At 47.0% G+C, this 27,666-nt stretch overlaps 1 long non-coding RNA gene across 1 annotated transcript in view; it reads right to left on the bottom strand.

Annotated features, from left to right (window-relative positions):
• Positions 1-3,031: 3,031 nt before the first annotated feature.
• The window catches only part of LOC122793386, a 58,262-nt gene continuing 33,627 nt past the window's right edge, over positions 3,032-27,666 (bottom strand). Inside the window, exon 2 of the long non-coding RNA XR_006363473.1 lies at positions 3,032-3,200. This is a non-coding gene — a long non-coding RNA (uncharacterized LOC122793386). The remainder of the gene's footprint in view (positions 3,201-27,666) is intronic.

Below are 27,666 nucleotides of genomic sequence, written 5' to 3' on the forward strand. Positions count from 1 at the left end.
GCAGTAGAAGCCTTAATGCCCTCGGGCCCCTGAAAATAGTCTCTGGATCTGCAACAGGATTTTTGAAAAGGAACTTGTGGGACCCGGGAACCCTGTGAGCAGGAGGCAGGGGATCAGGGGCCAAACTAGATTCAGAGAAAACATCAACAACAATGTCTAGTACAGGAGGTATAGCCCAAAGGCCTATGCTGAGGTAGAAGGAAATCCCTAAGCCTCTTTTTTCAATCAGAAAATTCCTGGGCTTTCCCAGTGAAAATGCTCCCTTAAAAGTATGTAAAATTTCCCCAAAAGAAAAATCCTCTGGAGGGGAAGCAGAGGGAATAGAATCCTCTGCATCAGAATCCTCATAAGTAGATGTGGACAAATCCAGGTCATCAGAAGAAACACAATCCTGATCAGAAGATTCATAATCAAGCTCAGCCCTAGGCCTCATGGGGGGGGGGGGGGTTTGACTACCCCTGATTAGAGTTTAGATCTTCAGCCATTTTTATCATTTGTTTTTTAGGCATAGGGGCCTGATCATGTGGCCTGGGCGTTGTTTTTTCAGACATGGATCGAGATTTAGGCCTTGGTAATGAAGGAGGTGTTGATTTAATATGCAAGTCTGTAGGCCTGAATACATCCTCAGAAGCTGGTGCCTGCAGAGTGGATCCGGACCCATCCAAGGTAGACACATCCGCGGGTTCCATAGTATCTCGCGGCACACCGGACTCCGAATGGGTCTCCGTAGACGCCTGTGAATCAGAAGTAGCGGGTATCAGGGGCTGTGAAAGTGCCTCACTGAGTATTGGCGACTGGCTTAGAAGCGTCGTTGGCAGTTTTGGACCTCGGCGGCCTGTCTCTGTCTGTATCTTTGCGTTTTTTTTGGAATCCCGGTAGTCGGATGGTTAACTGGTTTTCTGGATAACTAACAGAGAACCGAAATATTTAGAGGCAAAAATATACAGACGACGGATGGTGCATTGATTAAATAAGGCACAAAACTGTCAGCAAGGTACGTCGTGGTCAGGGCCTAGGCAAGGAATACAGTACGAATTAAAATCTTTATGAGGTATTTGCTTTCCACAAGTAATGCAATTATTAACTTTTACGGACATCGGTAAGGAGCAAGAAAAAAAAGTTTCCCCAATGGGGTACTTAGCTTTAAGTTGAAGACTTCGGTTCTGAAACTCGAAAACGAAAATTTCAGGAGTCGGTCGACTGGCACTTGCGAACTGCTTCTGCTTCGGGCACCGCACGGCAAGAAAGACTGATGAAATGGCGTCGGCTGCATGTTTTATACCCCTGATGACCTGACGTCATGAAAGAAGGGACAGCAACCGACACAGGACCCAAGACTTTGTTAATCAGGCCAACTGAGGGCAACCTGCAAGCAGATTATCCAAATGTAATGACTGCAAAAGTGAAACATGAAGAACATCACCTCATTTTGAAGACAGTATTAGTCCTTATAACATGGTAAAAGATCTGTGTCTGTATGCTGTACACATACAGATATGTTTGTTTAGTCTTGTAGGATTACGAAAATTATACATTTGCCATATTTTTCATTATTATGGCCATATCTTTGCAAGGGAGCAGGGTGAAGACACACATGATGCATCATTTTGAAACTGACACTGGGCCACAAAACTTGTACACTGGCATGTAGTCTCAGTCTGTTACAGGTGATGAGATATTATGCTTTATCAATTATGAGAAATATAATAATCATATTTCTGTGAATATGTCAGTAAAGGAGTATCCCACAGTAATGGTTAAGGTATAATTTTAAACCGGACATTCAAACAAATTAATTAGAAATTGTTTGGGTCTACATGGTTCAGTCACCAAGATATTGTGATTTGTTTTACCGAAAAGGTAAAAAATATGCATAATATCAGCATTCCTTGGCAAATATTTAATAATGACTTGGATACTCACCATCAACATTTACAGTGTTGGAAAGATCAGTGTCTGCTGAACAACTTTCGCATTTACATTTTTAGTCTAGCTCTTATGGTTAAAGAATTATGAATATTGTTTTCTGTATGGTATTACAAATGGATTACCTGAAAATGAGCCCAGGCTGCACTGTTCCTATGGTGGAAGTAAGCAGGCAGCATTTTCTGAGCTGCTCCGGAGTGAATGAGAAACTTTCAAACTGACAATGAAAGTTGAAAAGTGCACACCTGTTTAAAAATACAGTTAAGTCTTGTGAGAAAATATTACACAAACTCCTATCTTAAAAATAACTTTTCGAAGCATGAAAGAATACAAATTTATGTGGAAGTTTTCTCCCCCAAAGGGAATTTATCTGCCCAGCAAAGAAAGGGTATAAGCAGACCATCGATCCTCAAAAGTTCACAGGAGTGCTGTCTTTAATGGCAGGAAAGCTCTGAGCCACAACTAGGACTTTGCCACACTCACACAATTATTCCCAGGAAATGGTACAGACTTTGAGATTCCCTCAGAGAAGTTATTTTTGAGACCAAGTGGTGAGAAGCCAGGCATCTACTTGCTGAAAAGCCTTGGGTCCTTGCAGAAGCAGACTAGCTGCTACCACAGTCAGTCTGTTGAACAGAGGCAGAGGTTCGATTAAACAGAAGCATCTGTAAATGGTAACAGACTCAGATTCGGAGGTGCAGATACTTGGGAGTAAGGCATATAAAAGTGGGAAAAGTTTGAAGTTTCACACAGTCCTCTAATATCTGCACAGTCTTAAATCTACATGTTACAGAGCACGGTCCCAACATTTATCACATCTGGTGTTTTTTTCCTTAATCCCTTCAAAGGGACTGACCTTGCCTGGCAAAGAAAAAAGCCACAAAGCTGTCCTGAAGTTGTGTGTTCTCACATAGTTTCAAAGTAAAATCAAGACAGCTTGCTGCAACTGATATCCTGATGAGGGATGACTAACATGAAGAAAAGTTATAATGGGGAGACATTTACTCTGGTCACATTAAAAATTCTCTCAGCTAAGCCCATTACTGTCTATTGTGGCTCCATTCACCTTGTCTCTTGCCCAAACGTACAAACACATGCAGAAAGGCAGGTTTAATTATTTTTATTATTATTATTAAGGAAGTACATTTACTGTTAAATATTTTTTCACAATTTAAAAAAAGTGTGACACAGTCTCATCAAAGAATGAATGTTTCAAAAGGATGGGACAACGTTTCAAAACATCTTCCATCTTCCAGAAGACAAACTTCTTAGGCCTATTAAAAGAAAAGGAAAAACATTGATTACTTGAGCTCATTAGAAAGAGACCACCACATAATTTACTGTTCAGGAACAGTTACAGAAAATGCTCCAAAACACACTCCTGCCACCATGAGAATTTCTGTGCACTATACTCACTACTCCTGATGCAGAATACACAAACATCTCCCCTTACACAGCAACCCTCATTTAAAATATACATTTTCAGCAGTCAATACCACTAACCTTTTCCTTAGTCTCTCCATCACTCTATAACTCAATCTACAGCCATCTCCAAATTTCCCTTGCATTAGTCCAGTGATCTCAAAGTGACTCCATCCATTCATATTTACATGATCTCCAAAAACATACTGCATCCCAAGAAATGGCAGCTATTAACTTAAAGGAGAACCGCACCCTAAGACTCAAAAAACGTGTTTATTTCATCATGGTTTCGTTTTTCCTACATTTTAAACACCACTCTGGGACTATTTACAGGTTTTTACATGCAACTCCAGAGTCGGGTCTGGCATCTTGAAGCAATTCCGATTGTTCGGCCTGCCTCTAGGTACCCCCTAATGCAGTGCTCACCTGTAAAAAGTTACATCATGCAAGCCTCTTTCTTCCAAAAGCTCTTGTCACTGCATTGATTTTACATGCATACACTACTATCTTTCAGTCACTTTTAAGTAACATTTCATGTCATTCAATGAGTACTTAAAACACAAACAGTGCAAATGCCACAAAGCAAGACTTTCAAAAGTGCTTTTTACTGCTACCTCTTTTTAGAATAGCTAAACTGCAGTTTTTTTTTGTGAAACCTGAACTGTACTATTTTGACTAGTCTCCCATCCCACTTCACACCTAACTTCCCTAGCTGTCAAAGTGCTAAGGGTAATTTGAGCTGTTACCTGCTGTGATTGACAGCTCACAGCAGGAGACTTAACTCATGTACCATTTCCTTGTTCTAGCCTTTACTTTCTCTATGGGTGGACCAGGGAGCTGTGACATTACAGCATGGGTGGGTTTTTAGGACCAGGGAGCTGTGACATTACAGCATGGGTGGGTTTTTAGGACAGTCACGATGTCAACTTGGGGAGGGAATTGGCCAGAAAACTACATATATTCAGTGGCCTTGATGACATCAGTAAATTGGAGACTTTTTCAGGGTGGGATAACAAGAAGTTATGTACTCACCATAACGTTCGATGTATGTAGTCCATCTCGCCTCGCATTCTTACCCGTGGGTTCGGACCGATTTTACTAGCTCGAAGTCTTTCATTGGCTGGACTAAGCAGGTATCCCATGGTGCACTGCTCCATATCCCCAAATCTAGTTTGCTGCGAAACTCATTTATACTCCATGCACACATCACATCCAGGTAAAGAATAAGCTAAGCAAGGTAACTCTGCAGATGACAACCTAACCTCCAAATCCTCCAGGAAGGGGGAAGGGTAAGTAAGAATGTGAGGCGAGATGGACTACATACATCGAACGTTATGGTGAGTACATAACGTCTTGATGTTATGTAGTCCTATCTCGCCTACATTCTTACCCGTGGGACAGCGTCCTTAGCATCTACATCCTGGGTGGCTCATAGGAAAATACTCCTGAGAACTGTGGAGCCAAAGGAAGACCTGCCCCTGGAGACCACGTCCAATTTGTAATGAGAAACAAATGTGTGGGGAGAAGCCCAAGTAGCTGCAGCACATATATCGTCCACTGACAATCTGGCTTGATAGGCTGTGGATGTGGAAACAGCTAGAGTAGAGTGAGCCTTGACCAGAAATGGTAGATCTTTACCTCCTGCTTGATAGATGAAAGAGATACAACTAGATATCCATCTAGACAGTGTGACCCTGGATACCGGGAACCCTTGTTTTCGAAAAGAAACAAAAAGTTGGTCCGACTTCCAGATATCTTTTGTTCGGTGTAGATAGAAGCGTAACTGTCTATGTACATCCAACTGGTGAAATCTAAATTCTGCCTTGTTAGAAAAATGGGGAAAGAAAACTGGCAACTCAATGGACTGATTTAGATTAGAATCAGAAGCCACTTTAGGAAGGAACGAGGGATTTGGTCTGAGAGAGACCCTGTCTTTATGGAAGATTAAATAAGGAGGTTTGATAGAGAGGGCTTGAATTTCTGAACCTCGCCTTGCTGAAGTGATTGCTGTTAAGAAGGCTGTTTTCCAGGTCAAGAATTACAATTTGCAGGTAGCTGCAGGCTCAAAAGGTGGTAAAGTAAGGGCTTGTAGAACAAAATTGAGATCCCAGGGCATGATAGGTTCGGACACCGGTGGACGGAGCAACAGAGTACCTTTCAGGAACGCCTTGCATAGTCTATGTGCCATGAGACTAGGCTCATTCGCTACGTGGAAACTAGAGATCGCCGCCAGTTGAACTTTGATGGTGGCTGATGCGGAACCCTGATGGAAAAGCATAGACAAAAACCCCAGAACTGAGGCTATTGTAGCTGTGTAAGGATCAATGCCTCTGGAATATGCCCAGATAGAAAACCTTTTCCACTTACTATAATAAGTCTTCCTAGTGGATGGTTTATGAGAGGACGATAATATATGAACCACTTCCGGGGAGAAATTATGAAGTCTGACTAACGATGGAAGTGGAGTAGCCAGGCTGTTAACCGGAGGGTCACCAGGGAGGGGTGGAACTGTCCCGACATGTCTGTCAGTAAATCTGGTTGAGGGTCCAGAGTCCAAGGAGTGTCCACAGTGAATTGCTGAAGAAAGGGGAACCAAACTTGGCGAGGCCAGTGTGGAGCAATCAGAATCATTCTGCTTCCCAAGGATTGCGCTTTCTGAATCACCTTTGACAGCAAGGGAAACTGAGGGAAAGCATAAAGCAGAGAACCAGAGCATCCCTGGGTGACTCCCCCTGTGAGGGGATGAGCGTGAAGTAGTTGCTGCATTTCACATCGAGGGGGCTGGCAAAAAGGTCGCAGCAAGGCTGACCCCATCTGCTGAAGATTCGCTCTGCAACCAGGCGATTCAGGGACCACTCATAAGGCATCAGGATAGCTCTGCTTACTCTGTCCGCAATCACATTGGACTTCCCCGGAATGTGCATTGCCACCAGAAACCGTTGGGAAGTTACTGCCCAATGCCACACTCGCATGGCCTCTCTGCACAGAGGGTAAGACCTGGTTCCCCCTTGCTTGTTTAAATACCACACTACTGACATGTTATCTGAGTGTATCGCAATCGTCCCTAGAGGAAGAACACTCTGAAGTGCCTGCAACGCAAGAAGCACTGCTCTCATCTCTGGGATGTTTACATGCAGATGTATCTCTTATTCTTGCCACGTGCCTTGGACTGTTCCTGCCAAGATAATGCCCCCCCCCCCCCCCAAATCTGGGAGGCGTCCGTGGTCACTGTGGCAATCTGGATGATCTGGATGGGTGGAACAAAGGGCTTTCCCCCGTCCAAATTGTTGGTGCACAGCCACCAACCGAGGTCCTGCTTGCATCTGTCAGTGAGTAAGATGGGATGAGACAGTGGAAGTCTTTGGAGAGACCACTGAACAAAGAGGAGCTATTGGAGAATTCTCATGTGTAATCTCGCTAGAGGGACCAACATGATTGTTGCTGCCATGGTCCCTAGGAGCTGGAGAACCCATCTTGCCTTCGCTTGTCTCAGGGGCATCAGCATGTGTACCTGTTGTTGTAATACTCTGATCCTTTCCTGCGGTAAAAATGCTCTTACTTGAATGGTGTCTAATTCTGCTCATATAAAGGTGACACGCTGTGAGGGCAATAAGGCAGATTTCTCCCAATTTACTGTTATACCCAACTGGTAACCTAGATTGATGGTAGCGTCCCTGGTTTGAACTAGTTGATGCCTAGTGGGAGCAGTAAGGACCCAGTCGTCCAGATACGGAAACACCTGGAATCCCTGACGTCTAAAGTGAGCTGTCACCACCGCCATTTACTTGGTGAACACCCTAGGGGCTGTGGTGAGACCAAAGGACAGGGATCGAAATTGGAAATGACTGGCTCCCAGCCGGAAGTGTAGGTGACTCCTGGATGCTCTGTCTATCTTCACATAGTAGTAGGCATCCTTGAGGCCGATGCAGCACATCCATACCTCCTCTCCCAACAATGGGAGAATCGATTGTAGTGTGACCATACGGAACTTGGACCTGTGTAGGTAGTTGTTCAGTTGGCTGAGATCTAGTATGGGTCTCAGGTCCCCTGTTCTTTTTGGCACCAAAATGAATCTTGAGTAAGTCCCTAATCCGATTTGGTCTGAGGGGGACACACTGGATGGCTCCTTTTCTTAGCAGCTGTGAGACCTCTGAGGCTGCTTGATCCCTTTGACTGGGTGGTACGTCTGGGATTTTTCTGATTGGCGGGGGTTCTGATGAGAACGGAATGATATAACCTCCGGAAATTATCCGTAATACCCATCGGTCCTGGGTAATGCTTTCCCAGGCTTCCGGATGCAAGGAAATTTGACCCCCCTGACTGGCTCCAGATAAGCATAGTTGGGCACACCCTCAGGAACAAGAGTATGGAAAGCCATGAAAGGAATCACGGTCTCCCGAATTGCAGGGGGCCCCTCTGCCTCTGGGGCGATGTCTCCCTGAATAACCCCCTCCCTGCCTCTGGAGGGGGGTTCACCTTGTGCGGCAGGAAAAAACCTCTGTGATTTCTTAAACCACATTACCCCTCCCCCCCGCATTGGGAGAAGGCCTAGAAGGAAGGGAAAAACGGACTCCTATGGCAGACAGGGTCTTTCCCTCCTGCTCGCACCTGGTGAGGGTGTCTTTCACTTTGGTCCCAAACAAGGAGGAACCATCAAAGGGGGAGTCAGTGAAGGAAGACTTGAAGGCCTCCGCAAAGCGACACAGGCGCAGCCAGGCTTGCCTTCTAAGGGTGACCCCTGAGCTTGCTGCCCTACTCGCTCCCTCGGTTGCATACGAAATAAGCCGCATGGATGAGTTGACAATGGAGTTGAGGGTAGAGACCTGGGCGTTAACCGTCTGAGCCACCGCCTCAGGAACGTTACCCGCAAAAGTATCTCCAAACACTTTGAGGAGATCTCTCTGGAGCCGAATGAAGTGAGACAGATAATTCAGTGACCATAATGTAAAGGTTGCTGACGAAAGGGTACGCTTCCTGTACCGATCCATGGTCCTAGACTCCTTGTTAGGAGGATGGATGAAGACTCTACTACTTCCTTCTGGGTGGCTGCCGCCACCACCATGGCATCTACAGGGACTCCTTTAGACAGAAACTCTTTGCCCTGGGGGGGCGGAAAGAAACTTGTTGGGACGCCTGGACACGGGCTCCAAAGAATCAGGGTTCTCACACACCCTTCGACAAATCAGGTCAAAGAGTTCGAAGGGTAGGGACACCCAGGAGGCAGAGGGTTGAGCACCAAAAGCCTTAAGGAATACTGACTCCTCCTTGGAAGGGGCTTTGGAAGGCCAGTCACCTCTTTGTTTCATTATCTCCAGGATATCGGAAAAGGAAACCTCTTCAGAGGATGACTTGGGGGACCCCTCAGATTCCTCGAGGTCAGTATCAGAGGTGAGGGACTTATCTTGGGAGTCTATATGCTTCCTCTTGCACGTTTTCTTTCTTGAGGGCTCCTCGGGCTCGAACTTTGAGGGACCCTCAGAAATTTGGGGACCACTTGTGGGGGTATCCCTAGGGCCTGGTGCTCTGCTGTCCATGGATGGGTGGTGATCAGAAGCTCTCACCGGAGTGGTGGGGGAAAGAGTGACCGACCCACCTGATGTAGCTGACGACTGGCCAGTGCGGTCCACATAGCTTCAAAGGCTGCCCCCCCCCCCCCAGAATCAGAGGAGCAACCAGTCTCCGAAGCCATGACGGGGGTCGGAGTTCCCCGAGCCAATGCACCGAGAGGGAGGCTCGGGACCGAAATAAGCCCAGAGATGTCCCCCTCGGGCCCGACCGAAGAATCCCGAGTCCCGAAGACGGAGCAGACGGGGTCTGAGCCGATGCCGGTACCGATGGAGCCAAATGGGGCATCGGAGCCGGCCTAGAAACATCACACGGCGCGGGACACTCCGGCTCCGAAGACAGAGATGCGCTCGGAGGAATGATCGAAGATGGGGTCGGGACGTGCTCCGGAGCCGACTGGGTCGGAGCTGAAAACAATTTCGCCAAAACCGGTGACTGGAGGAGCTTCTGAACCACCCTTATCAACATCCACATCCGAAAGGGTCCTGGAGGATTTGGAGGACAGGGATGGAGAATGAGATCTCCTTCCAGGAGAAGCTGGTCTGATACTCGGCGATTGGCTCCTAGGAGGTTCCAATACAATTGGAGCAGACACCGGTTCTGTCAATATCGATCCTTCCTTCTGCCCAGAGGACAATGGAGCCGAGGTAGTTGATGCAGTTTTAGAGATTTTTCTCCGGAGGCTCCGATGAGGCTGACTGAGATCTCTTTTTTGACTTGCCAGATTTTGACTTTCCAGAGGAAGACAAGTCCATAGCCTCTCCAAAAGAGGGTTTCAATATTCCCTTTAAGATTAGCTTATTATTTCTCTCTTGAAGAACTCTAGGACTGAATGCGTGGCAAAAACTGCAGGATTCCTGCAGATGGATGGCTCCCAAGCAATAGACGCAAATGGAATGGCCATCTGTAATGGACATTTTATACCCACATTTAGAGCACTTCTTAAAACCCTAAGGCTTGTGCTCCTTGATATCCTCAATTACAATGCCCACAGCACAAAACCAAGTCTGAAAGAAAATCACACAGGCGTCTACTACCAAGAGGCGGGAACGACGCTAACAGTAACCAACACTACACAGTGATCAAACACACAAAACCAACTACAAGCTCTTAACAGGGGGTTGAACAAAGAACACAAGGAGGAAGGGAACGCCCAAACCTCTAACTTAAATGGTCTAGACCGTTCTGACACAAAAGGCAAATAGAGGAGAACTAGGCCCTCTAACTGAAACGGGCCTAGCCCAAGGGAACAGTCAGTGGTATACCACACAACAATCACCAAACTCGACAAAAATAGACAAATTTAGACAACTCTAGACAACTTAGAAAAATAGCTAAGAAAATAGCTGTTGATAGCAATCAAAACTTTCTTCAATACAAGAAAAGAGAGGGTACTTAGCCACAGCCAAGCGAGACCACGTCCGAGCTACACGAGCGGCAAACGAGATCTGGGGATATGGAGCAGTGCACCATGGGATACCTGCTTAGCCCAGCCAATGAAAGAATTTGAGCTAGTAAAATCGGCCGAGTCGGAGCCGATATTCGGCTCCGAACCCACGAGTAAGAATGTAGCCAAGATAGGACTACATAACATCATTTTTTTTTTTTAAAGTGAAACCACCACAGTACAGTAAGGTACTGTTCCAGTGGAGAGAAGCATGCAATTTACAACATTTTAAATGCTGTGTTGTTGTTTATTCATAGCACGGACAATAAATGGGGAGAAAAAGGACAGAGAACTTGAGCATTTAATAACAGAATCCCATTGTTGTCCTTTAAAGCTGATAGGATGAGCAGCAAGTGTCACAAATTCACCTCTACCTAGTACAACTAAATACTAGATACCTATGTAAAATCAGTTTCACACTTGTGTAGATGTCCTGATGTTCCACTGTACATATCCTGACATTCCAACATATTGCCTGATCCTTGGAAAACAAGAAACAATAGTGCTGTGGACACTTGTCTCGCTTAAACAATTCTGTTGCTCATGAAAGCCTGCAAAATGAAAGTTATGTGCTTAACCAGTAAGATAAATCCGTGTTTTCTGCTTCCATCCTTCCACAACAGATGGATCTTTAGCCACTCAAGACTTTGGATCTCAAGTTCAGGCTTCTCCGCTTAACCACAACAGTCTGCAAAGCCCAACATTACCTCTGATTCAGCACAGGGAAAAAGAAAACAATACAAGCACATGTAGGCAATAACAATAACAGTTATGCTATAAGGATTATCCAATAGATTATAAATGCTCAGAAACAGATCTGGAGCTGAAAGTGTACCAGAAGGGTTATTAAAATTGATAGTCAGGTCTAAACAGGAAAAACGAGCAACAAGTTCCATATTTAAGCAGGGGGAAAGGTGGGCAGGAAGCTGAGGAAGGACAGAAGCAGGCAACACAGATTTATCATTATGTTAACTTACGCATTTGATGCCTCTTCTGTCCGTTTCTCAACAGATGGGACAGAGTTGTTTCACGAATTTCCTTTGGTAAAAAGGAAGGACTGGTTTGAAGGGAAACTCTGTCCTTGTGAAAAATTAGAAGTTATGTACTCACCATAACGTTCCATCTGAGTAGGTGTATTCATTTGTCTGCAACCTGTGGGTTATGGATCCGATATCGGATCCGAACCGGCATGGTTTACCAGCTATGGATCCAAGCTCTCAGCTCCTCCCCTCACCCATAATGCCCTGCTCTACCCTCATGACCTCAGATCGAGTTTGCCAAAAGCAAGAACACCCTGAAAAGGGTAACAGAACATATGCAGGAAACTGAAAGGCCAGGGGGATAGGAGGGCGGGATGGTTGCAGACAAATGAATACACCTACTCAGATGGAGCGTTATGGTGAGTACATAACTTCTAAATCTGAAGTAGGAGATTCATTTGTCTGCAACCTGTGGGACAGAGTCCCCAGCTACCTGAATCTTGGGCGGCCATCATGGAAGGATATTCGAGCACCTGAGCCAAAGGATGCTCTACCCCTAGATGCAAGATCCAACTTGTAGTGGGAAATAAAAGTATGAGATGAAGCCCACGTGGCTGCTGCACAAATATCATCTAGAGGAATCCTAGCCTTAAAGGCTGCTGAGGTAGAGACTGACCGGGTTGAATGGGCGTGTACACCCTCCGGTGCGGGCCTTCCTGAAGCTTGATAAGCCAATAAGATGCATTGTGAAATCCAGCGAGACAGTGAGACTTTAGAAATTGGCTTGCCCAAATTAAATTTAGCAAAGGAAATGAACAACTGGTCGGATTGCCTATGACCAGCCGTCCTCTTTAGATAAAATCTAAATTGCCTGTGAACATCTAAGGAGTGAAGCGTGTATTCACCTTTGTTTTCATATTTAGGAAAGAAAACAGGGAGGTTAATGGATTGATTAATGTTTGCTTCAGAAGCTACTTTAGGAAGAAAGGACGGGTTGGTCCTGAGGTAAACACGGTCCGGATGAAAGACCAAGTAAGGAGGTTTAGCTGATAATGCTTGGAGCTCTGAAACTCTCTTGGCCGAAGTAATGGCTACTAAGAAGGCAGTCTTGAAGGACAAGAATTTTAGATCTACCGTAGCCGCCGGTTCGAAGGGGGGGGGGGGGGGCGGTCAAGGCCTGGAGAACTAAGGAAAGGTCCCAGGGAGGAACCGCTTGTTTTACAGGGGGCCTGAGAAGGAAAGTACCTTTAAGGAAAATTTTACACAACTTGGCCGACATGAGTGGATTGGAGTCATGACCAATGTGATAATGTGAAATTGCCGCAAGTTGTACTTTGACCGTGGAACTGCTGGCACCATCGTTAAAAAGAGTGGTTAAGAAATCAAGCACTAAAGGGAGAGGAACTGTGAAAGGGTTTAGGCCTTGCCGCTCCGCCCACAAAGAAAACCGTTTCCACTTGCTACGGTAGACTTTCCTAGTGGATGGTTTATGAGCTGCCACCAGGATCGCCTTAACAGGGGCGAAATACCGAGTCCTGATCAAGAGTGGAACTGGAGCAGCCAAGCGGTCAGCTTCAGGTTGTCCAGGTTCGGAGGAGATAAGCGGGATGGATGAGATATCAGATCCGAATGGGATCTAGAATCCAAGGAGGATTCACAGAGTGAGACCTTAGGAAGGGAACCAAATCTGTCGAGGCCAAACGGAGCGATGAGAATCATTCTGCACCCCCAACCGAGAGGCTTTCTGAAGAACTTGGAGCATCAGAGGCAAGGGGGATAAGCATAAAGAAGACCGGGTGGCCAAGCATGCACCAGAGCGTCTCTTGGGGAACCTCCTGGTAGAGGTATCAGAGCGAAAAACTGTCGCACTTGGTGTTTGAGGGAGAGGCAAAAGATCGCAAGAAGGAGTTCCCCACCGTGCGAATATGCGTTCCGCTACTTGAGTATTGAGAGACCACTCGTAAGGGGTGAGAATAGTGCGACTGAGCTTGTCCGCCAGGATGTTGGACCGACCCGGAATGTGCGTTGCTATGAGAAAGCGGTTGGTGGAGATTGCCCATTCCCAAACTCTCATGGCTTCGACAAAGAGGGTAAGACCTGGTTCCTCCTTGCTTGTTGATATACCAGACAACCGACATGTTGTCCGATTGAATCGCAATTGTTCCCAAGGGAAGAAAGGCCTGAAGTGCTAGCAACGCTAAGAGCACTGCTCTCATCTCTAGAACGTTGATATGCAGTAAGGTCTCTGAATCGTTCCACGTGCCTTGGACGGTCCGGCCTGCAAAATGCCCCCCCCACCCGAGGCGGGAGGCGTCCGTGGTCACCGTGGCGAGAGGGGGAGAAGCACAAAATGGGCGGCCTCCGTGGAGATCTGGAGAGTGAAGCCACCACAGGAGGGACCGCTTGCAAGCCTTGCTGATCACAATGGGATGATGCATAGGAAGAGCAAGGTACGACCACTGTACTAGGAGTGTCCACTGGAGGATGCGCATATTGAACCTGGCGAGAGGAACAAGTGCTATAGCAGACGCCATGGACCCTAGAGCCCTCAGGACCAACTCCACTGGAACTGAGCTTGAGTGGAGAATGGCCCGCACCTGGAGCTGCAGATTTTGAACTCTGTCCGCAGTGAGGAAGGCTTTTAAACTCCTTGTGTCTAACCTGGCACCTATAAAATCTATGAACTGCGTGGGTGCTAGGTTGGATTTTTTTGTATTTATAGTGATGCCCAGACTGGGAGCAAGATGGAGAAAGGAGTCTCGCCAATAGTAGTAGATGCCTTGTTGGGGCGGTAAGGAGCCAGTCGTCCAGGTAGGGAAAGACCTGCACCCCCTGAAGCCTCAGGTGGGCCGCTACCACTGCTAATACTTTGGTAAACACCCTGGGGGCTGTGGTGAGACCAAAGGGAAGGACCCGGAACTGGTAGTGACTGGCTCCCAGCCGGAAGCGGAGAAACCTCCTGGAGTGCCTGTCCATTAGTATATGGTAGTACGCATCCTTGAGGTCTATGGAGCACATCCGGTGATTTTCTCCCAGAAGGGGGAGAATAGATTGCAGAGTGACCATTCGGAACTTCTCCTTGGGAACTGCCAGGTTCAAGAGAGAAAGGTCTAAAATTGGTCTTAGATCCCCCGTCTTTTTTGGCACTAAAAAGAACCTGGAGTAGAACCCTGATCCGATCTGGTCTGGGGGGACGGGCTGGATGGCTCTTTTCTTTAGCAGATGGCCAATTTCTGCCAAAGCGGCCTCCCGTTGACCAGGTGGAACATCGGGGAGGGACTTCAATTTTGGCAAGTGACGAAAGGGGATACGGTATCCTCTGGATATGATCTGGAGAACCCAGCGGTCTGATGTTATGGACTCCCATGCCGCTAGGTGCTCCGGAAGCGTCCCGACTGCCTCCAGAGTGGAGCAGCCGGGCAACCCCTCAGGGTTGCTGCGAGGGCCGTTCAGAGAAGGGTTCTCTGGACCCGAAGTTCCTGGGAGCCCCTCTGCCTCTAGGGCGGCGTCCTCCCTGTCCTCCTCTGCCACGGAAGGACTGGTTGTCCGGAGCAGGCTGGGATTGCTGCGACTTCCGGAACCACATCTTCTTCTGACCCTTTTGGTTCCTAGAATAGGGCCTCTGGGGTGCAGAGAAGCGGATTCCGACGGCAGACAGCGTCTTCCCGTCCTCCTCGCTCTGGGTCAAAGTGTCGCGAACAGTTTTGCCAAAGAGGGCAGAACCATCGAAGGGGGCGTTCGCAAATGACGCTTTGAAGGGCTCTGAGAAATCGCAATGACGGAGCCAGGCCTGACGTCTAGTAACTAGACCTGCCCCTGCGACTCTAGCGGCGCCTTCCGTAGCATGGGAGAGTAGCCGCATAGAGGTATTGGTAACGGACCTGAGAGTGGCCATGCGGGTGGAGTGCAGCACCTTGTCCTCCTCCGACATGGACTCGAGGGAGATGCAGCGTATTCTTTAATAAGATCGCGCTGCATTCTAATCACATGTGCCAGGTAGTTCAGCGCCCTTACCGAGAAGGTCGCTGAACTAAACATCTGCTTCCCCAAGCGGTCCATCATCCGAGACTCCTTGCTCGGGGGATGGACTGAGGGACTCTCCTGAGCAAGTTCCCTCTTGGTGGCCGCCGCCGTCAACATGGCATCTACCGGAGGCCCCTTACTCCAATGGGCACGGTCAGCCGGGGGACTGAGGATCCGGTCGGGCCTTTTAGGGATTGGCTCCACGGTGTCCGGTTCCTTCCACGCCCTGGTGGTAATGAGGTCCACCAGGGGGTCGGCAGGAGGGGACACCCAAGAGGTAGACTAGCCCACTTCAAATGCCTCCAAGAACATGGACTCGTCCGAGGAAGACTTGGGGGCAGACCCCCCCCTTATGCGGAGCATTTCCATGATGTCTCCAAATGAGACATCCTCGGGGGTGACCGTGGGGAGCCTTCCCCTTCCTCCAAATCCGTGTCTTCCGTGAGAGACTCGGGGGAGTCAATGTGCCTCCTTTTGCACGTATGCTTGCGAGGAACATCCTCTGGGGGGCTGTCAGAGGACTCCTCGCAAACAGTAATCTGTTCCAGGGGAACAGCTTGGGGCACAGGAGCGGGCTGTCCCAAGGGCCGGATGGTGGAAGCCTGACCCAGTGCAGAGGGAGCGCGGGACGGAGCCGAAACAAGTGCTGGGGGTCCGGAGACCCTCGACAGGGCCCTCTCCACTACATCAAAAGCCGAAGGGGAGCCGACCTCGACCAAAGGATCCGACAATCGGCTCCCCCTCGGATCCGAGGAGTGGATCGGAGCCGAAGCGCTCGGATCCAAAGGGACAGTGCGCTCTGACACAGACGGCGCCGAAGGAGCACTGATCCCCCTGGATCCGAAGCTCGGATCCAGGCTCCGAGAGGTCGGATCCGATGCACTCGAGGGCAGGGTCGGATCTGAAGTACCAAGTACTATCGGAGCCAACCCACCCCCGGCTCCGAAGCTGCTCTGCTCCAACTGCTCCGAACCCAGGTAGCGGGTCGGAGAAGGAGCAATTGGCTTGAAAAAGGGGGTCGAGCTCCCCCAGAGGGGGGGGAGGCAAGAGCACTCCCATCTGCATCTGGGCCTGGATGAACCTTCTCATCATCCGGTCCAGATCAGCGTCCGACAGGCTATAAGTTGATCTCGACGAGGCTACCGAGGTAGGCCTTGAGTGCCTCCTCGATAGCCTCGACGGAGATCGGGTCTCCTCCTCCTCAGGTCCCGGTGAAAAACACACTGGAGACCGGAGCCGAGGAGGGAGAGCCAGCAGACAAGGAGGCCGGGGAGAAGCCGCTTGGCTGGCGGGCCAAACAGAGGTCTCGGCCCGCCACGGTGCTTCTCCCTCCGGTCCTTCTTCTAGCTCCTCTCCTCCGAACCACTAAAGGGAGGTTGAGTCCCAGGAGGAGGAGGGGAGCCGAGAGGGACAACCGTGGTAACGGTTACCCCCGAAGGAGCGGAGGCCAGAGCCGAGTCCGGCGGCAAGAGACCCGCCAAGACAAGCTTGGACCTCCGCTCCTTCAATGCCCTGGGGTTGAACCCTGCACAAATGGAACATCCAGATGTGAGGTGTTCAACCCCCAGGCATCTAACACACCGAGTGTGGCCATCAGCTGGGGAAAGCTTATGGCCACACTCGGAGCACTTAGAAAATACAGCTTTGGGCTGCTCAGACATCCCAAAAGCAAACTAACAATGTTACTAGAACTAATAAAAGTAAAGTAACAAAAAAACACTCACAGGCCCAAACACACACTACGCTACCAGCGAGGGGAGGGATATTAAAATTAAGTTTTAAACACTAAAAAAAGTAATAATATAAGAGGGAAACCTACACTTTCACACAACTTTAACAAAAACTTTCAAATTTAAGCACTTTAGATACTAGAAATATCACTTAGCTGGAGAGCTGGAAAAACACAATCTGGTCACCATGCGCGGCAAACGAGATCTGAGGTCATGAGGGTAGAGCAGGGCATTATGGGTGAGGGGAGGAGCTGAGAGCTTGGATCCATAGCTGGTAAACCATGCCGGTTCGGATCCGATATCTGATCCATAACCCACAGGCTGCAGACAAATGAATCTCCTACTTCAGATCAGGTGGTTTACGTGAGAGGGCTTGTAGTTATGATACACTCCTTGCAGAAGTAACTGCCACTAAAATAATGTTTCCCACTTTAGGGCTGGAACCCTAACTTAGCTGCAGGCTGAAATGGTGGGTGACTCAGTACATGAAGGAGAATAGTAATGTCCCAAGAACTGGTAGGATCTTTAAAGGGGGGGGGGGCTGAGGAGAAAGGCACCCTTCAGAAAGGCCTGTGATAATCAGAGAGGAAATAGGGAGCTGACACTTTGATGTGGAAAAGGAAAATAGATGACAACTGAACTTTGACAGTGGAATAGCAGTCATCACTCAGAAAAAGGCTAGAAAGTCCAAGATCACTGGATGAAATGCTGAAAAAGGATCCAAGTTTTTCAGTATCCCAAACACAGAACCTTTTCCATCTGCTTTTGTAAATCTTCCTAGTAGATGGTCTCTGGGAAGAAAGCCTTGACTGACTAGCAATCACTGGAATTGAAAAACCAAGATGTTAACTTGAGGGCTTGAGAGCCCAGAAAAAGCAGCCCAGATGGATGAGAAATGAGGTTTGGGCTGGGATTCAGCACCCATCCTATGGAGAATGCTGCAAATGAAGCCAAAGGCAGGGGAAACCAAACTTGTCAAGACCAGAAGGGGGTAATGAGGATCAGTGAGATCTCCCTCTCTAGTGCTTTCTGAATAAATTTTGGGATGACAGGGATCAGATGAAAGGTATAAAGGAGATGGGGGCTGGCAAGTGTTGATCAGACCATGCCTGAACCTGGGATCCAACGTTTTGAGTGGCCAAAGACCCATCCAGTGAGGAACAGACGAAGAGAGAATTACTTTACTGGAGATAATTACTTTACTGTAAAGCCACCACTATAAAGATGTGTTTGCACAGTACAAACTCTGATGCTTACTAAAGCACTTAGTACAGAGAAAAAACTTGCACATAAAGTTCATAACCAGTTTTATCGAAAAATCCACAGGAAGTTAGAACACAACACTCCAAATTACTAAGGAGGAATGTTAAAAGCAATAGAATTGTATGTACTTTCATCTATGCAAACATAAAGAGGCAAAAAGTACAGTTTTGTACCTACCATAAATGTAGATGTTCGAGGATCCACATTGCTGCAGTCCTAACCATTGGGTAGTCCGCTGTCCAGTCGGCCCGAATACCAAAGTATATGGCTGACGTCGGTCAAGGCGCATTAGACTGATGTCAGGACGTCAGGGTACTAATGCGCATGACCGACGTCATATCCTCAGTCTTTTCTTGCCCCAGATGTCAGAAGACCCTAAAAAGACAAGGCCCAAACCAAAAAACACCAAAAAGCCCTGCACCAAACATATGTACAATATATACAAAATTACAAGAATATAGCCTAACCCACACCACCACCCCTAAACACAGAGGGAAGGAGGGAGGTAAATTGGACTGCAGCAATGTGGATCCTCGAACATCTACATTTATGGTAGGTACAAAACTGTACTATGTTCTTCATTCCACATTGCTGCAGTCCTAACCATTGGGTAGAATCCCAAAGCAGAGGTAAGGGAGGCTGGCAAATCATAAGGAAGCAGGAGCTGTCAACATGCCTTGCAAAATAGCTGTGGCAAAACCAGCCCTAGATTTAGAGTAGAGAGGAAGGTGGTAATGCTTAGAGAAAGTATGCACTGAACTCCAAGTAGCTGCCTCCAAAATATCCTTAGTTGCCACCCCTTAGAAATGCTGTTGAAGTGGCAGTAGCCCTAGTGGAATGAGGCCTAATCCCAGCTGGAATCTCCTTGCCATGATGGGAATAACAAAATGAGATGCAAAACCCAATCCACTTAGAAATAGTTTGCTTAGACACAGGCTTGCCCTGAGAACTCAAAGCAAAAGAAACAAACAACTGCTGAGACTGCCTGAAATCCTTAGTCCTGCTTAAATAATAACGCAACTGCCTATGTACATCTAAAGTGTGCAAAATCTTTTCCCCCTTATTTTGGGGATCTGCATAGAAAGTAGGCAAATGAATAGTTTGGTTTAAAGCCACACTAGAAACCACCTTAGGCATAAAGGAAGGATTAGTGCGTAATGATACCCTATCCTTATGGAAAATCAAAAGGGCTCTACTGCCATAAGGGCCTGCAATTCAGAAACCCTTCTTGCAGAAGTAATAGCCAACAAAAAAGCAGTCTTCCATGACAAGTATTTCAATTCAGCAGTAGCCGAGGCTCAAAAGGTTGTAGAGTAAGTTTCTCCAACACAAAATTGAGATCCCAAGCAGGAGTAGGAGCCCTCGTGGGGGTCTTATATTCTTTGCCCTCTAAGAAACTGCTTGAACAAAGGATGAAAACAAAGGTGGGTCACAATCATAGTGAGCTGAAATTGCTGCAGCATGAATCTTAATGGAAGAGAAAGACAAACCTTTGTCCAATAACTTAGTAAGATATTGAAGAGCCACACTCAAATTAGGCTCAGAAATCTCCAAATTCTTTGCTGCACTCCAAAATAAAAATCTCTTCCATTTTTCTGCGTACACTTTCCTTGTACTAGGTCTCCTGGCTTCCATAATCACATTTAAAACTTGTTGAGGAAGTTGAGACCTGCTGTGTTTCAAAACAGAATATGCCAGGCTGTTAGATGAAGAGAGTGAAGCTTGACATTGAGCAGGTGACCGTCCTTCTGAGATAACAGGTGTGGAATCAAAGGTAAAGGCCATGGAGGCTTCCTTACCAGACTCCTTAGTAGTGGGTACCAGTGTTGCCGAGGCCAATCTGGAGCTATTAAAATCATCCTTGGCTTGTCTTGTCTGACCTTTAGGAGCACCTTTGGAAGAAGAGGCAGAGGTGGAAAGGCATACACATGAAGATTTTTCCAACTGAAAGAAAGAGCATCCACTTTCCAAGCTGTGTGATGAAACCCCTTTGTGCAAAACTTTGGCAGCTGGTGGTTTAGTGGAGAAGCGAACAGATCTATGTCTGGAGTTCCCCATGACACTGTCAATTTCTGAAATACATGAAGATCCAGTTTCCACTCGTGGGGTACCATGATTTGTCTGCTTAACACATCTGCTAAGGAGTTCTGTGCTCCCGGCAGAAACCTTGCCTGAAGAGTTAGTTGCAAGCTGAGCGCAGTCTCCCATAAAATCATTGCTTGCCTGCATAGAGGATAAGAATGTGTTCCCCCTTGTTTGTTGATGTACCACATGACAGTTGTGTTGTCTGTTAGAATCAACACCTGCCCTGGAAGAAGTAACTCCTTGAAAGCCATTAACGCAAACTGGACTGCTAACATCTCCTTCATGTTGATATGTAGATGCTGTAGTCTGGCAGGCCACTTGTCTTGTATCCACTTTCCATTTAGATGAGCTCCCCAAGCAATGTCTGAGGCATCTGTCGTTAAAATCTGACTCGCCTCTGGCCGGGTCACAGAGAGTCCCTTGTTTAGGTGACATTCCTGAGCCCACCACAAAAATTCTTTTGAATGCAAGGTATTATTTGAATGACAGTGTCCAAATCCTGGCAGTGCTGTGTCCATACATTTTGAGATACCATTGTAGCTTCCTCATATGCAGTTTGGCATTGGGAAGCACCAGAATACAAGATGCCATGAACCCTAAGGCTTGAAGGACTGTCCTTGCAGTCAGCCCGGACTGAAGAGATAGTTGATGGAAGTAACTGGAAAGATTCTTTTGTTTGTCCGGGGTTAAAAAGGCCATCTGGGCTGCTGTATTCAGTCTCACACCCAGAAAGCACATGTCTTGAGAGGGTACTAGACTGGACTTTATTTCGTTCACAGAATACCCTAGGCATCTTAGCACTGCTATGACATATTCCAAATGCTGTAGAAGGTCTTCCTTTTCTTGAGCCAGAATCAGGCAGTCGTCCAAGTAAGGATAGATTTGAATTCCTTTTAGCCTGAAGTAAGCTATCACTGGAGCCAGAACCTTTGTGAATACTCTGGCAGTGGATAAGCCAAAGGGCAATGCAGAGAACTGATAATGAGAATTTCCAGCTCGAAAACGCAGATACTTTCTGCAACTTAGTCTTATAGGCACATGAAGGTAAGCTTCCTTGAGATCTAAAGTTACCATCCAGTGATCTTTGCCCAGCAGAGGTAAAAGCTGTTGTAACGTCAACATTTTGAACTTGGGAATGTCCAGATAAGTGTTGAGGATAGATAAATCCAAAATTGGTCTCCACGTGTTCCCCTTCTTTGGTACTAGGAACAGGCGAGAATAAAATCCTAGGCCCCTTTCTGGTACAGGGACTGGCTGAATGGCCCCTATTTGGAGTAACAGAGAAATTTGCTTGTGAGCCTCTTTCCTTTGTGGAGGAGGAACGTCTGGCATGCCTTTGAAAGGGGGCAAGGTATGGAAATAAAACCTGTAACCGTGGTGAATGATATCCAAAACCCATCTGTCTTGAGTAATTAAATCCCAATTTTCTTTGAAAAGAGACAGTCTTCCTCCCAAAGGAGCTGCCAGACGAGAATTTACTGGCAGCTGAAAAGGCAGGTCATTGGGTCTGCTTACGAAAGGACTGACCCCTGCCCTCACCAGAAGTCTGAGCAGGAGAACTCCCTGTTCTAGGCCTAAAAGAACCTTGAGCTCTGCCCCTACCACGTCTAGACCTACCCCTAGACTGGGAATCATAAGCAGGATATGTCCATCCCTTAGTAGGCCAATTTCTGCTAAACTTCGGAGGTTGCACCTGCAAAAAATCTTTAACAGTCTGCATAGATTTAGCCTTGTCCTCCATTTTCTTTAAAACTGCTTCCACAGGCGAACCAAACAACACATCAGACTGTAAAGGAGCATCCAAAATCCTTGTCTTAACATGCTCAGCTAAATTCTGATCCCTCAACCAGGCGTGCCTGCGAAGAACAGAACCAGTGGCAGCCACCCTCGAGGAGGCCTGCACAGCATCAAAACCACATTGCAAAGAATGCTTACCCACTTGTTCAGCCACATGAACTAAATCCTGCATCTCTTTACACTCAATACCTTCCGCCAGAGCATCCACCTTAGATTTCAATTGTGAAAGGAGATAATTTTGATATTTTAGCATGTGAAACTGACAATTCAACGCCCTCATGGCTAAAGTGGAAGAAGTATACACTTTCTTTCCCCATCTATCCAAAGCCCTTGCCTCTATCAGGGGGAACAGGATTTTTAACAACAGAGGCCTTAACACCTTTAGGCCCCTGAGAAACAGTTTCCGGGTCTGCCCTAGGACTCTTAAAAAGATACTTATGAGCTTCAGGCACCCTATAGTACCTATCAGGTTTAACAGGGGCAGGAGGCAAAGAATCAGGGTTCAGAGAAGCCTCTGCAAAACATCTTCCACCACATTCAACACAGGAGGTATAGCTAAGGGCCTATGCTGGGGTAAAAACAAGAATTCCCTAAGCCTCTTCCTGGAATCAGAGAAATCTTGGCCTTCCCATTTAAAATGCTCCCTCATGGAATGCAGAGTTTCTGAAAATGAAAAATCCTCAGGAGGAGAAGCTGAAGGAGTGGAATCATCCACATCAGAATCAGAATAAGGAGGATACTCCTGCAAGTCTTCAGCCGAAGACTCAGAAGCCTCTGAACACTGTTCAAAACTCTCAAACTCAGGCTCCACCCTAGGCCTCTTATCAGGAGGGGGCATAGAACCTCTAATCATAGTAATCAAATCCTCTGCCATTTTAAGCATATGTTTCTTGGGCACAGAACCTGAAGTGGTAGGAGAAGCCCCCACTGAAGCTAAACTTGGCCTACCTCTCAAAGAAGTCTTGGAAACAGAAGGAGAGGCTCTAACCACCTTTGGAAGAGAGGGAAGAACAGCTACCTGAGAAGCCCCCTCAGCCTGGCCTACCTCCTGAGAGGGCACATCCTGTAACAGTAAAGTCTCTGCCTGAGACTCCAAAGAAACTCCTGGCAAAACCTCTGGCTCCACTGAGCCTGCTAAAGAACCGACGTCCGGGACTGCCGGTTCTTCAACTCTAGGCTTTGCAGCTTTGTCATTGCGCTTTTTGGACGAAGCGGCCGGAGCATCCGACGGCATTTTATAATTACAACGCTTCCCAAACACTAACTTGGCACAGTCTAACCTTCTTTTAATAGTGCGTTTGTTAAATCTAGCACAAGAGCGGCATCCAACAACGTCGTGCTCAGGCACTAAACAAGGTATACACAAAGTATGGTAATCCCTATGAGGTATCTGTTTCCCACAAGAAATACAGTTATTCACTTTTTCTGACATCCGGTTAAATACTGAGGCAAGAAAAAACCAAAATGTTCCCAACGGGGTACTTAGCCAACTTTGATTCGGTCTGAAACTCCGACTTCAGAAAATTTCAGAACGCCAACCTGCACTCGCAAAACTGCTTCTGCATCGGACCATGCGGCAAAAAAGACTGAGGATATGACGTCGGTCATGCGCATTAGTACCCTGACGTCCTGACATCAGTCTAATGCGCCTTGACCGACGTCAGCCATATACTTTGGTATTCGGGCCGACTGGACAGCGGACTACCCAATGGTTAGGACTGCAGCAATGTGGAATGAAGAACATCCTGGCCATCACAAATCAACTGTAGTATTAGTATGTTACTACTTAGAGATGTTAATTACAGACTCCGACTTTCAGTCTTCTTAAAAGTCAAGAGCAAGGGAAATTATAAAATGAGATACAAAATAGTGACAAAAAAAAAAAAAAAAAAAAAAAAAAAAAGTTATGTACTTAACATAACATTCCATGCGAGTTGTTCATCTCGCCTTCATTCTTACACATGGGCTCTGAGTCGGCTGCTTTCACAAGCTCAAGGTCTTAGAGTAGCTCGAGGCCAAGTCCCTATCCCATGATGCTCTCTGTCTCACCTCAAATCTAGTTTGCGGATCCTAGCATGTAACATATACAACACATAACAGGTACTCCAGCCTGAGTAAGTAATCGTAAAACAAGAACCACCAAACCGCAAGTCTTACTCGTTCTTCAAGAAGTCTGGAGGGTGAAAGGCGGGTGGGAATGTAAGAATGAAGGCGAGATCGAACAACTCCAATGGAATGTTATGGTAACTACATAACTTCTTTATGTGAAGTTGTTCAATCTCACCGTTCATTATTACACACTGGTAGCGCCCCAAGCACCCTAATCCTGGGTGGCTCACGGGAGAATATTCCTGAGGACAGTGGAACCAAAAGAAGTCTGGTCCCTGGAGGCCCTGTCTACTTTTGTAATGAGTGATGAAGGCATGTGGCTTAGACCAAGTGGCAGCTGCGCATATAGTGTCCAAAGGCAGCCTAGCCGCATAAGCTGAGGAAGTAGAAACAGCCCTAGTGGAATGCGCTTTCACGCTATGTTCTAATGGATGATTCATTGAGGAATATGTGAATTTTATGCAGTCAGCTAACCATTTGGAATGAGTAACTTACTGGTAGCCCTTTCTTTGTGTCAGCATGAGAAACAGATTTGTTCTGATTTTCTAAAAATTCTTTTGTTCTGTCCAAATATAATCTTAATTGCCTGTGAATATCAAGCTTATGCAACATATACTCCAACTTATTAGAATGATTACTGAAGAAAGTTGGGAATTCAATAGTTTGATTCAGGTTAGCGTCTGAACACATCTTTGGAAGGAAAGAAGGGTTAGTCCTCAGTGACAGTCTGTCGGGATGAAACACCAAATATGGGGGTTTGATAGATAGGGCCTGAAGTTCGGACACTCTACCTGCTGAGGTAATGGCTACCAAGAAGATAGTTTTCCAAGAGAGAAATTTCAGATGGCAGGATGATGCAAGCTCAAATGGGGGGGGGGGGGGGGGATAATCTGGCAAGGTTAGGAATTGAACCAGCCAAGGGAATGAAGAGAAGGATGAAGGGCCCCTGACGAATGAGTCAGTAGATCTGGAAAGGACAGTTTTGTACCTACCATAAATGTAGATGTTCGAGTGCTAATACAGCTGCAGTAATCACAGATGGGTTTTCAGCCGTCAGGTGGTCCCTCGGTCGGCCGAATTCCAAAGTCTTGGTCCGGCGTCGGTTGTCGTCGCTCACTCTTCTGACGTCAGGAAGGCCAGAGTATACAAGACACAGCCGACGCCATGTTCTTCAGTCTTTCTTGCCCCAGATGTCAGGTGCCCCCAAAAGGAAGGCAATACATAAATAAGGCTTATCCACATATGCAAGCAATGCAATGTAATGCAAAATCAGTGTAAGCAAGCAAATAAAACATAGCAGGATAACCTAGTCAGGTGGTATGAAGAGGTTGTTAGGCCCCATGCCCTTACCAAGTGGGAAAGGAGGGAGGGAAACCTGTACTGCAGCTGTATTAGCACTCGAACATCTACATTTATGGTAGGTACAAAACTGTACTATGTTCATCGTGCATACAGCTGCAGTAATCACAGATGGGTAGAGTCCCAAAGCTATGCATAGGGTGGTAGGTGCTATGAGGAACTGGGTTGAGCCAGAATGCCCTGCAAAACAGCAGTGGCAAAGCCTGCTCTTGTTCTGGAATATAAGGGCAGGTGGTAGTGTTTTGTGAAGGTATGTACAGAACTCCCAAGTGGCTGCCTCCAAAATATCCTTAGTAGGAACACCTCTGAGGAAGGCTGTAGAGGTGGCTGTGGCCCTGGTGGAGTGAGATCTGATACCAGTAGGGACAGATTTCCCATGATAGGAATAACAAAACCGTATGCAGTGGCCAATCCACTTGGAAATGGTCTGCTTGGTAACTGGTTTCCCTTGAGCCCCTACGGCATAGGACACAAAAAGTTGTTCTGATTTCCTGAAGGACTTTGTTCTGTCCAAGTAGTAACGTAGCTGCCTATGGATGTCTAAAGAGTGAAGCAGCCTCTCCCCTTTGTTTTGAGGGTTAGGATAAAAGGTAGGAAGGTGTATAGCTTGGTTTAAGGCTACCCTGGATACCACTTTTGGCATAAAAGATGGGTTTGTACGAAGGGAAACCCTGTCCTGATGGAAGATGAGGAAGGGCTGCACCGCCATGAGGGCCTGTAGTTCAGAAACCCTACGAGCTGAAGTGATGGCCAGAAGGAAAGCTGATTTCCAGGACAAATATTGCAGATCTGTTGAGGCAGCAGGTTCAAAGGGAGGTAATGTTAATTTTTCTAGTATGCAATTAAGGTCCCAGGCTGGAATTGGTTGCTTCCTTGGAGGTCTTATATTCTTAGCCCCTTTGAGGAACTGCCGTAAGAGTGGGTGAGAGAATAAAGGAGGATCCGTGTTGAATTCTGCAGAAATGGCTGAGGTATGTATTTTAATGGAAAAAAATGAAAGTCCACTGTTCAGCAGTTCAGCTAGGTACTGTAAAACCTGAGGCAAGTCCAATTTTCTAGGGTCCTGGCCTCTTTTCTCATTCCAACAGCAAAACCGCTTCCATTTTGCGGAGTAAGCTTTTCTAGTAGATGGTCTTCTGGCCTCCAAAATGACATCCTGCACCTCCTTGGAGAGTCGGGTCTGTTGTGGTGTTAAGGAATTTTCCATGCAGCGAGGTTGAGTGTTTTCAGCTGGCTGTGAAGAGATTTGTAGCTGTTCTGAGTCAGCAGAAGAGGTATTAGAGGCAGGAACCAGGGAGGAGTATGTGTTAGGCTCCTCAGGAGTGGATACCAGTGTTGCCTTGGCCAATCTGGAGCAATCAGTATCATCCTCGGTTTGTCTGTTCTTGCTTTCAAAAGCACCTTGGGCAGAAGAGGCAGAGGTGGGAATGCATAAACTGTCCATGCTGTCCAACTGAATGAAAGGGCGTCCACTTTGCAGGCCTTTGGATGGAAGGTCCTTGAACAAAACTTTTTCAATTGATGGTTCCTGTGGGAGGCAAAAAGATCCATGTCTGGCCTCCCCCACGCTTGGATTATCTCTGTAAACACCTGAGGATGTAACTTCCATTCGTGTAGATCTGTCATTCCTGCTTAGAGTGTCTGCCAGTGTGTTTTCCAGTCCTGGCAAGTACTGTGCTTGAAGTTCGATTTGCCTTTCCAGAGCCAAGTTCCAAAGAGTCATGGCTAGTCTGCACAAGGGATATGAATGTGTTCCTCCTTGTTTGTTTATGTACCACATTACTGTGGTGTTGTCTGTTCTTATCAGTAATTGTCCTGGATGCAGGAAGTCCTTGAAAGCTGTAATTGCATTTATTACTGCTAGCATTTCTTTTTGATTGATGTGAAGGTGCTTTTCCTTTTGGGACCATCTGCCCTGAATGCACCTGTCCTTCATGTGCGCCACCAGGCGTAATCTGAG

The sequence above is a fragment of the Protopterus annectens genome, chromosome 2.part0 (assembly GCF_019279795.1).
Source record: "Protopterus annectens isolate FY-2018-M chromosome 2.part0, PAN1.0, whole genome shotgun sequence".
NCBI lineage: Eukaryota > Metazoa > Chordata > Ceratodontiformes > Protopteridae > Protopterus > Protopterus annectens.